This window comes from Apium graveolens, chromosome 6 (assembly GCF_009905375.1).
Source record: "Apium graveolens cultivar Ventura chromosome 6, ASM990537v1, whole genome shotgun sequence".
NCBI lineage: Eukaryota > Viridiplantae > Streptophyta > Magnoliopsida > Apiales > Apiaceae > Apium > Apium graveolens.
Genome location: NC_133652.1, coordinates 96,947,944 through 96,958,943, shown reverse-complemented (window position 1 = coordinate 96,958,943; position 11,000 = coordinate 96,947,944). Strand labels below are relative to the sequence as shown.

The following is an 11,000-nucleotide window of genomic DNA, read 5'->3' as shown; positions in this document are numbered from 1 at the left end:
ATAATAATTTGTATAATTATTAGTATAATTCGTAGTATAAACAACCCAAAATTGTTATCGTCTTAGCATTGGATAATAGCCATATCATTAGTGCATAGGTGCATAAATTACACAAGTTAACCAATTCAGTCTCTGTGGGAACGAACTAGAAAAGATTCTATATTACTTGCGAACGCGTATACTTGCGTGAATTATTAGCGCGTGTTTTGCCCTAACAAGTTTTTGGCGCCGCTGCCGGGGACTGCAGTGTTAACTAATAGTTTATGTGTTTGTCATCAGTGATCGTTAAAGTTCATTGACTCGGACATTGTTACTTACATACTCTTTCGTTCTTGTTGTCTTTCAGGTAATCTAGCGATCGTTTATACAAATGCGTTCACGAGTTCGTAGGAGAATTATGGAAAAAGACGATGAAGAAGTAGTAATTGAACGTGGGAAAGTTTTTGAGGACGAAGAGAAAGTAGCTGAAGAAGAGAAATTCGAAGAACCGCATTTATTAGAGATGGAGGAGCAAGGAGATAATTCTAAGGCTTTGATGGACTTTTCTAAGCCGAAGATCAATGACATTCAGTCAAGCATCATCAGGCCAGCCATCAAGGCTAACACTTTTGAGATCAAGTCGAGCATGATTCAGATGATACAGAACTCAGTTCAGTTTGGGGGTAATCCTACTAAAGACCCAAACATGCCCATCAGGGATTTCATCAAGATCTGTTATACTTTCAAGTTCAACGATGTGTCTGAAGATGCCATTAAGCTGTGACTATTCCCATTCTCTTTGAGGGACAAAGCGAAGTATTGGTTACATTCTCTACCACCGGGGCCTATCATCAAATGGGAGGATCTTGCTCAAAAGTTTCTCACTAAATTCTTTCCTATGGCGAAGACTGCTACAATCTGGAATGCTCTTACTCAGTTTGCTCAGCAAACTGATAAATCTCTGTGTGAGGCTTGGGATCGTTATAAGGAGATGCTAAGGAACTGCCCACACCACGACATGCTTGATTGGATGATCATAAACTATTTCTACAATGGTCTAGGTGCACATTCTAGACCTATGCTTGATGCAGCATCTGGCGGAGCCTTATGGGCTAAAAGCTACAATGAAGCTTATGAGTTGATTGAGCTAATGGCAGCCAATGAATACCAGAATCCTACGCAAAGAATGTTGCAAGGGAAGGTAGCAGGAATTCTGGAAGTGGATTAAGCTACTTCTATAACTACTCAACTACAAGCTTAGACGATGAAAGTGGACTCTTTGGCCAATTCTGGAATTAATCAGATTACCAGTGTTTGTGAACTTTGTGCGGGAGCACATGAAACTGAGCGGTGTGCTATTTCTAGCGAATCAAATCAATTTATGAACAACTTTCAAAGGTCACAACAACAAGCTCCAGCCACTTATCATCCGAACAACCGCAATCATCCTAACTTCAGTTGGAGCAACAGTCAGAATGCGGTACAACAATCTTATCAGCCATATACAGCAAGACAATATAAACCTCCTGGTTTTCAGCAACCGCAATATGCCCCGAAGCAACAACTTCAACTTCAACAGCTACCTCAAGCTAACGAAAAATATAAATTGGAGGAGTTGAGACTCATGTGCAAAAGCCAAGCTGTCTCTATCAAGACCTTGGAAAATCAAATTGGGCAAATTATGAATGCCTTACTTAATCACCAACCTGGCATGCTTCCAAGAGATACTGAAGTGCCAGGCAAGAAGGAAGCTCAGGAGCATGTTAAGGCAATTACATTGAGGTCTGGTAAGGTTGCGAATCCTGAAGTAGCTAAAACTCCAATTGCTGAAGTGGAGGCTGATGAAGAAGAAAAGTGGAAGGAATCCGAAGTGGAACCAAGGAAGAGTACTGTTGAGCACACTCCTCCTGAGGGTAATACAGGGGAGAAACAGATCTATCCTCCACCTCCTTTTCCTAAAATGCTGTAAAAGAAGAATCTGGATAAGCAGTTTGCGAAGTTTCTGGAGGTGTTCAAGAAATTTTACATCAACATACCTTTTGCTGAAGCTCTTGAGCAAATTCCTAGTTACCCAAAATTTATGAAAGGTATTCTCTCTAGGAAGGTGAAGCTTGATGACTTAGAGACCGTTGCTCTCACGGAGGAATGCAGTGCTGTGCTGCAACAGAAATTGCCTCCAAAGCTTAAATATCCTGGAAGCTTCACTATTCCTTACACCATTGGAAATGTGTCATTTGATAAATGTCTATGCGACTTGGGAGCTAGTATCAATCTGATGACATTGTCAATCTTCAAAAAGCTAGACTTGCCTGATCCAAAGCCTACATACATGACTTTGTAGTTGGCCGATCGTTCTATTACATATCCGTGAGGTATTGTGGAGGATGTATTGGTCAAGATGGATAAACTCATTTTCCCTGCTGATTTTGTAATTCTTGATTTTGAGGAGGATAAGAAGATTCCCATAATCTTGGGAAGACCTTTCTTGGTGACTAGCCGAACCTTGATAGATGTGCAGAAAAGTGAGCTTACCATGCGAGTGATGGATCAGGATGTGACTTTTAATGTGTTTAATGCCATGAAATTCCCTACAGAAAACGAGGAGTGTTTTAAGGTGGAAATGGTCGATACTGTGGTTAATTATGAGCTCGATCATTTTCTAAGGTCCGATGCCTTAGAGAATGCCTTACTGGGGAATTTTGATAGTGAAGATGATGAGGGTGACGAGCACTTGCAATATTTGAATGCTTCTCCTTGGAAGAGAAAGATGGACATGCCTTTTGAATCTCTTAGATTAGAGGAATTAAAAAGTTCTCTGAAATGCCTCAAGACATCTATTGAGGAAGCTCCTACTCTTGAGCTTAAGCCTTTACCTGAGCACTTGAGGTATGTATTTTTAGGTGAAACATCTACTTTGCCTATTATTATTGCATATGACCTTTCAGGTACTGATGAGGAAAAGCTGTTGAGGATTCTTAGAGAGTTCAAATCGGCAATTGGTTGGATTATAGCAGATATCAAGAGAATCAGACCTTCTTATTGTATGCATAAAATTCTTCTAGATGAAGGAAGCAAGCCTACTGTTGAGCAACAGAGAAGGCTAAATATGATCATGAAAGAGGTTGTGAAGAAGGGAATTCTCAAATGGCTAGATGCAGGAATTATCTATCCTATTTCTGACAGTTCATGGGTGAGCCCGGTTTAGTGTGTGCCAAAGAAAGGTGGTATCACTGTGGTGGCTAATGAGAAGAATGAGCTTATTCTGACACGAACAGTCACAGGGTGGAGAGTTTGCATGGATTATAGGAAGCTTAACAAAGCCACAAGGAAATATCACTTCCCTCTTCCTTTCGTTGATCATATGCTTGATAGATTGGCTGGGCATGATTACTATTTTCTTCTGGATGGCTACTCAGGTTATAATCAGATTTGTATCGCCCTAGAGGATCAAGAAAAGACTATGTTCACATGTTCGTTTGGCACTTTCACATTCCGTAGAGTTCCTTTTGGGCTATGTGGAACGCCAGCCACTTTTCAGAGATGTATGATGGCTATCTTCTCTGACATGATTGGGAATAACGTAGAAGTGTTCATGGATGATTTCTCAGTTTTTGGAACTTCTTAGGATGAATGCTTACATAATCTGGGTTTAGTATTGAAAAGGTGCGTTGAGACCAACTTGGTTCTTAATTGGGAGAAATGTCATTTTATGGTGCGCCAAGGCATCATTTTTGGGCACAAGGTTTCTAGCAAGGGTCTTGAGATGGACAAAGCCAAGGTGGGGGTGATCGAAAATCTTCCTCCACCCATATCTGTTAATGGAATTCACAGTTTTCTTGGTCATGCGGGTTTCTATAGGCGTTTCATCAAGGACTTTTCAAAGATTTCGAAGCCATTGTGCAATTTTTTAGAGAAAGACGTTCCTTTCAATTTTGATGATGAGTGCCTTGCTGCTTTTGAGACATTGAAGAAGAGCTTGATTACGACACCTTTCATAACTCCACCTGATTGATATGAACCATTTGAAATGATGTGCGATGCAAGCGACTATGCAGTTGGAGTAGTTCTTGGGCAACGCAAGAACAACATATTTCATATAGTCTATTATGCTAGTAAGACTCTTAATGGTGCTCAACTGAATTACACCACTACTAAGAAAGAAATTTTGGCTATCTTCTATGGTTTTGAGAAATTTCGATCATATCTCCTTGGGACGAAGGTGACAGTTTTCACTGATCACGCTGCAATTCGATATCTCATCTCGAAGAAGGACTGGAAACCAAGACTGATTCGATGGGTTCTTTTACTTCAGGAGTTTTAGTTAGAGATCAAGGACAGAAAGGGGACTGAGAATCAAGTCGCCGATCATCTCTCGCATTTAGAGGATCCAATTGCTACTTCAAAAGATAAATCTTTGATTAATGAGTCTCTTCCCGATGAGCAGTTATTTGGAGTGCAAGCAGAAGAACCGTGGTTTGCAGATATTGTGAACTACCTTGTGAGTAATGTCATGCCTCCAGAATTTACTTTCGCTCAAAGGAAGAAGTTTCTACATGAAGTGAAGTGGTATATGTGGGATGAGCCATTTCTTTTTCACCAAGGAGCTGACTAAATCATCAGGAGATGTATTCCTTACAGCGAAACGGGGGGGATCTTGCGAGATTGCCACTCAATGGCCTATGGAGGATATTATGATGGAGAAAAGACAACATCTCATATCCTTCAAGCAGGTTTCTTTTGGCCAACATTGTTTAAGGATGCTCAGCAGTTTGTTTTGAAATATGATCGATGTCAACGAGTAGGGAATATGTCTAAAAGGGGTGAGATGCCTCTTAATGTGCTTCTCGAGGTCGAAGTCTTCGATGTTTGGGGAATTGACTTTATGGGGCCATTTGTCTCATCTTGTAACAATCAATACATCTTGTTGGCGGTTGATTATGTGTCGAAATGGGTCGAAGTTAAGGCGTTGCCAATGAACGAAGCTAAGGTGGTGCTTAATTTTCTTCACAAGTAGATTTTTATAAGAGTTGGGACTCCAAGAGTCATAATCAGTGATGAGGGGTCGCATTTCTGTAACCGCAAAGTTCACTACAATGATGAAAAGGTACAATATGAATCATCGTGTTGTTTCGGCTTACCATCCTTAGACTAATGGTCAAGCCGAGGTATCTAACAAAGAGATCAAGCGCATTCTAGAGAAGGTTGTGTGTCCATCGAGAACAGATTGGTCTTTGAAGCTTGATGAAGCTGTTTGGGCTTATAGAACAGCATACAAGACTCCGCTAGGAATGTCACCGTATCAGTTGGTTTATGGTAAATTGTGTCATTTTCCGGTGGAGCTAGAGCATAAAGCGTATTGGGATTTAAAGAAATTTAATCTGTATTTGGATGCAGCTGGTAAGAAGAGGATGCTTTAATTGAATGAGCTCGACGAGTTTCGACTTCAAGCTTATGAGAACAATAAAATGTATAAGGAGATAGTCAAGAGGTGGCACGATTGGGGTCTAGTGCTCAATTCATTTGTGCCAGGGCAACAAGTTCTTTTGTTCAACTCTCGTCTCCGTCTTTTTCCTGGAAAGTTGAAGTCAAGATGGTCAGGGCCGTTTATTGTCAAAACTGTGTTTCCACATGGAGCGGTGGAGATTTTTGAGAATGATCCGGGCTAAGCATTCAAGGTTAATGGTCAGAGGTTGAAGCACTACTATGGTGACACGGCAAACCGTGATGTGGTTAGTGCCATTTTACTGTCTGTTTGATCTCAAGTTATACGTCAAGTTAACAACGTAAAGCAAGTGCTTCTTGGGAGGCAACCCAAGTTTGTTGTACATTAGTAAGTAGAGGAAGCAAGAAGAAAAGAGAAAATCATAAAAAAATCAGAAAAAGAAAAAAAATTCAGGGCCAACTTCAGAAGCCTGCGCGCACCCGCACCATATCCCGACTCTGAAAAAACTAAAAGGTAGTTTAAGGGGGAAAAACGGGAATTTTGTCCCACAATCAATTCCTAACTGAATTTTACGCCCCCACATCCCATAATTCCCTCTCCAAATCAAACCCATTACTCCCATTATTCCCATAATCAAATCCCACTTCTATTCCATATATAATTCTCTTTTCACCACCTATATATACATACACCCCATACACAAACTTCTTCACCAATCCACAACTTCTCAAACACAAATTCTCTCTCAAACATAACTCTTATTCTCTCTAATCAATTTCCATGGCGCCCAAGAGACAAAGAACATAAGTTAGCAGCAGCACCACCGATTCATCAAGTGTGGGTGGGGTAAGGTCAAGGTTCTCTACTCCCGAGGCTGAAGCAGAGTATACTAGGCTTCTTTTGAAGCCAATCATCAAGGAGCGAGGCTTTCTGCCATCAGGGAAGGATGGTCAGCTGTTGGAGATGATTCTTGAGATGGGATGAGTTTCTATTTGCAAGGCACCTACTGGTTGCGAGTTCTATGCAAACGCCAAGGCCGAGAAGAATTGCTTCACTGTGGTTCGAGGGAGGAAGGTGGAGTATAGTGCAGAAGCGATCAGGACTGTGATTGAGCATCCCGCGAGGAAGCCCGGGAAAGACACCTGGAATGATAAGACTCCAGAGGACTTTAATTTGGATCTTATTGTTGCTACTCTGTGCCAGCCTGACACTCACCGGAAGATCAAGAGGGGCACAGTCGCCGAGTATTCTATGTTACCAGCTTCCAGCATGAACAGGTTTGCCCGTGCATGGAATGCTTTTATATGTGCTAACATTATGCCATCTTCGCATGTGCATGAGATTACGGTGGAGCGTTGATAAATGGCATTTTATACCACTTAGAACGTCTTATAATTGCTTGAATTGATGTCTTGAAATCAAGTATTTTGTGTATTTGATGCGTTTTTCTAGTGTTTGTGCATTTCAGGGTATTACTTGCATTTGTGGAGAGATTTCATCAGGAATAAGCCTAGGTATGTGCTTGGCATTGGAAGTGGGAAGTTAGGAGCAGAACGCAGCAGAAAATGGGAGCAGAATAAAGTTTTTTCTAGTAAGGTGCTGGGCGCCCGCTCAGCCTGGCTGGGTGGCCGCTCAGGAAGCTGGGCGCCCGCTCAGTATTGCTGGGTGGCCGCTCAGGGGCGTAAATTAAAATACTGATTTTTAGACTCCTGATTCGGTTAGACTTCTGACTTCTGAGATAGCTGGGACTTGTGGGGCTTCTATATAAGTAATTTTCAGAGACGTTTCACATATGAATCGTGGTATCAATCAAGGAGCAAGGAGAGAAGGAAGAAGACCGTTTTAGCACATCACAACGAAGAAGAGGAAGCATAGTTTTCGTGTGATTCTTTTATTCGTTGTATCAGTGGATTCTAGTTTTCTTTACTTTGAACCTTATTACTCTTGTGACGTACTCTGGTTTTAATAAGTATTTTTATTAGTTATTCTTGTGTGTTATTATCATGTTTTCATATGAACCCGTGGTGACAATGAGTTCTATCATGGGCTAATCGTGATCATGGGGTCGTAACAGATTTACTATGAAATTCTTTAGTTAGTTGTTTAATATCTTAATGTATGATGATTGCATGATATCTAGCATAGGTTGTGCTTATTCGTCTTATGTGTGTCACGAACATATAAGATAGGGTGTTGATCTCTTGTGAAGCGACAGTGGATCTTGAGGTTTAGAACTTGCCATGCTAGCAAAGGTTCATGTATGTGTATGTATGATTAGTGGGTACTCTAACCGTTTTACTTGCCCTGTGTAATTATAAGGAATAATTTGTGCTTAAATCATTATGTTGTCAAATTCTGTAGACATATAGGGTCTCAACATAATTGATGCCTATTCAACTTCTATCTTAATTGTGGATGTTTGGTAGAATGGTATTAGTACAACGAAAGTTGGCTTTTATCAGTTTCGTGTTGTTCGATTAATATCATCACCGTTACATGCTAAGGGTAATAACAATAACTATTGAAGGAAGTAGTAATGAAGTTATGATCTCATGTGTGTTTAATATTGTTAATTTAAGTGTCAATTAAGTGTTTAATTCTTGTAGTTAATTATAGTTAATAATTAGTTAATCAAATCTAAGTGTTATTGTCTTGACATTGAGAAGTAATCATACATTGGTGAGTAAGTGTAATTGAACATAATTAGTCTGAGACTCTGTGGGAACGAACTAGAAATTATTCTATATTACTTACGAACGCGTATACTTGCGTGAATTATTAGCGCGTGTTTTATGCCTAACAAGTTTTTGGCGCCGGTGTCGGGGACTCGGCGTATTTATTTAGTTTATGTACTTACCATCAGTGGTCATTAGGACTCATTGATTAAGATGTGTTACTTATTGTTTCCGGTTGTGTTTCAGGTACTTTAGCGAGCGTTTATGCAAACACGTTCTCGTACTCACAAGAGAACTTTAGATATGGCTGAGGAGACAGACTCAGTTCTTGATATTCCGGAGAAGATAGATTTTGAAGATTCGGATAAAGAGAGTGAGCAGAAAGAACCAGTAATCATGAGGCTTATAATCTTATTGAAACTATGGCTGCAAATGAGCATCAAAACCCAACTCAAAGGATGATGCCTGGGAAGGTAGCAGGTATTCTGGAAGTCGATGCAACTACAGCTATTGCAGCGCAGCTCCAAGCACTGTCTTTGAAGGTCAATTCTTTAGCCACCTATGGAGTAATCAGATAGCTATGGTATGTGAGCTTTGTGCAGGTTCTCATACTACGGATAAGTGTTCTCTCTTTAATGAATCTGTTCAGTATGTGAACAATTATCAACGATTGCAATAGCCCGTGCCAGCTACTTATCATCCTAACAACATAAATCATCCCAATTTCAGCTGGAGCAATAATCAGAATGCTATTCAGCAACCATATCAGCAAGGCGTAAGTAAACAGTTTAATCCACTTGGATTCCAGCAACCACAGCATTACACTCACAGGCAATCATATCCTCAACAAGGAGGTGCTGCTCCACCTTCCAGTGCTGATTTCGAGGAGCTCAAGCTGTTGTGCAAAAGTCAGGCTGTTTCTATCAAGACCTTGGAAAATCAAATCGGTCAAATAGCCAATGCAGTGCTCAATCATCAACCTGGCACACTTCCTAGCGATACTGAAGTGCCAGGCAGGAAGGAAGCTAAAGAGCAAGTCAAGGCTACTACCTTAAGGTCTGGAAAAGTTGTTGATGCTGAAAAAGTGAAAGACAGAGAAGCTGAAGTTGTTGATAAAGAAGAGAAGCAAAAGGAGAAAGTGGCGGAACCAAGGAAGACTACTATTGAATACACTCTGCCTGAGGGTAATACAAGGGAGAAATAGCTCTATCCTCCACCACCTTTCCCTAAGAGATTGCAACAACAAAAGCTGGATAAGCAGTTCGGTAAGTTTCTGGAGGTGTTCAAGAAACTTCACATCAACATACCTTTCACTGAGGCTCTGGAACAAATGCCTAGTTATGCAAAATTCATTAAGAGTATTCTTTCAAGGAAGGTAAAACTGGATGACCTTGAGACCGTTGCTCTAACGGAAGAGTGCAGTGCTGTGCTGCAACAAAAATTACCTCCAAAGCTTAAAGATCCAGGTAGCTTCACTATTCCTTGCACCATTGGCAAGTTATCTTTCGACAAATGCCTATGCGATTTGAGAGCAAGCATCAATCTGATGCCATTGTCTATCTTCAAAAAGTTGAATTTGCCTGATCCAAAGCCCACCTACATGTCTCTATAATTGGCTGATCGTTCTATTATATATCCACGAGGCATAGTGGAGGATGTGTTAGTAAAGGTGAATAAGTTCTTCTTCCCTGCAGACTTTATCATTTTGGATTTCGAGGAAGATAAGAAGATTCCCATAATCTTGGGAAGACCTTTCTTGGCTACAGGCCGTACCTTGATAGATTTACAGAAAGGTGAACTTACTATGAGGGTGCAGGATCAGGATGTGACATTCAATGTATTCAAGGCGATGAAATTCCCTACAGAAGACGAGGAGTGCTTAAAGGTGGATTTGATTGATTCTGCGGTCACTTCAGAACTTGATCATATGCTAATGTCTGATGCCTTAGAGAAAGCCTTGGTGGGGGACTTTGATAGTGACGATGAGGATGGCAATGAGCAACTACAATATCTAAATGCTTCTCCTTGGAGGCGAAAGCTAGACATGCCATTTGAATCTCTGGGTACTTCTGATCTCAAGAATGCTGAAGGAAAGCTCAAACCATCTATTGAGGAAGCACCTGCTTTGGAGCTTAAACCATTACCTGAACACTTGAGGTATGCTTTTTTAGGTGATGCATCTACTTTACCTGTTATTATTGCATATGACCTTATAGGTAGTGAGGATGACAAGCTCTTGAGGATCTTGAGAGAATTCAAATCGGCTATCGGGTGGACTATAGCAGATATCAAAGGGATCAGCCCTTCGTACTACATGCATAAAATTCTGCTAGAGGAAGGTAGTAAGCCAACTGTTTAGCAACAGCGACGACTTAATCCTATCATGAAAGAATTAGTGAAGAAAGAAATTCTGAAGTGGCTGAATGCAGGAATCATATATCCTATTTCTGACAGTTCTTGGGTGAGCCCCGTGCAATGTGTACCTAAGAAAGGAGGTATTACTGTGGTAGAAAATGAGAAGAACGAGCTCATCCCCACTCGAACAGTCACAGGATGGAGGGTATGCATGGATTACAGAAAGTTGAATAAAGCCACGAGAAATGATCACTTCCCTCTTCTATTTATTGATCAGATGCTTGACAGGTTGGCTGGTCATGAGTATTATTGTCTTCTGGATGGCTATTCGGGGTATAATCAGATTTGCATTGCACCAGAAGATCAAGAAAAGACTATCTTAACTTGTCCATTCGGCACATTTGCTTTTTGTAGAGTATCGTTTGGCTTATGTGGTGCACCTGCCACTTTTTAGAGATGTATGATGGCTATATTCTCTGATATAATTGGAAACAATGTCGAAGTGTTCATGGATGACTTCTCCGTCTTTGGACATTCGTATGATGAAT

At 40.7% G+C, this 11,000-nt stretch overlaps 1 non-coding gene across 1 annotated transcript; it reads right to left on the bottom strand.

Moving 5' to 3' along the window:
* Positions 1–892: 892 nt before the first annotated feature.
* On the bottom strand, positions 893–999 carry LOC141670172 (small nucleolar RNA R71). The gene has a single exon (XR_012554415.1). It is a non-coding gene; the product is annotated as a small nucleolar RNA R71 (small nucleolar RNA).
* Between the last annotated feature and the right edge of the window lie 10,001 nt (positions 1,000–11,000).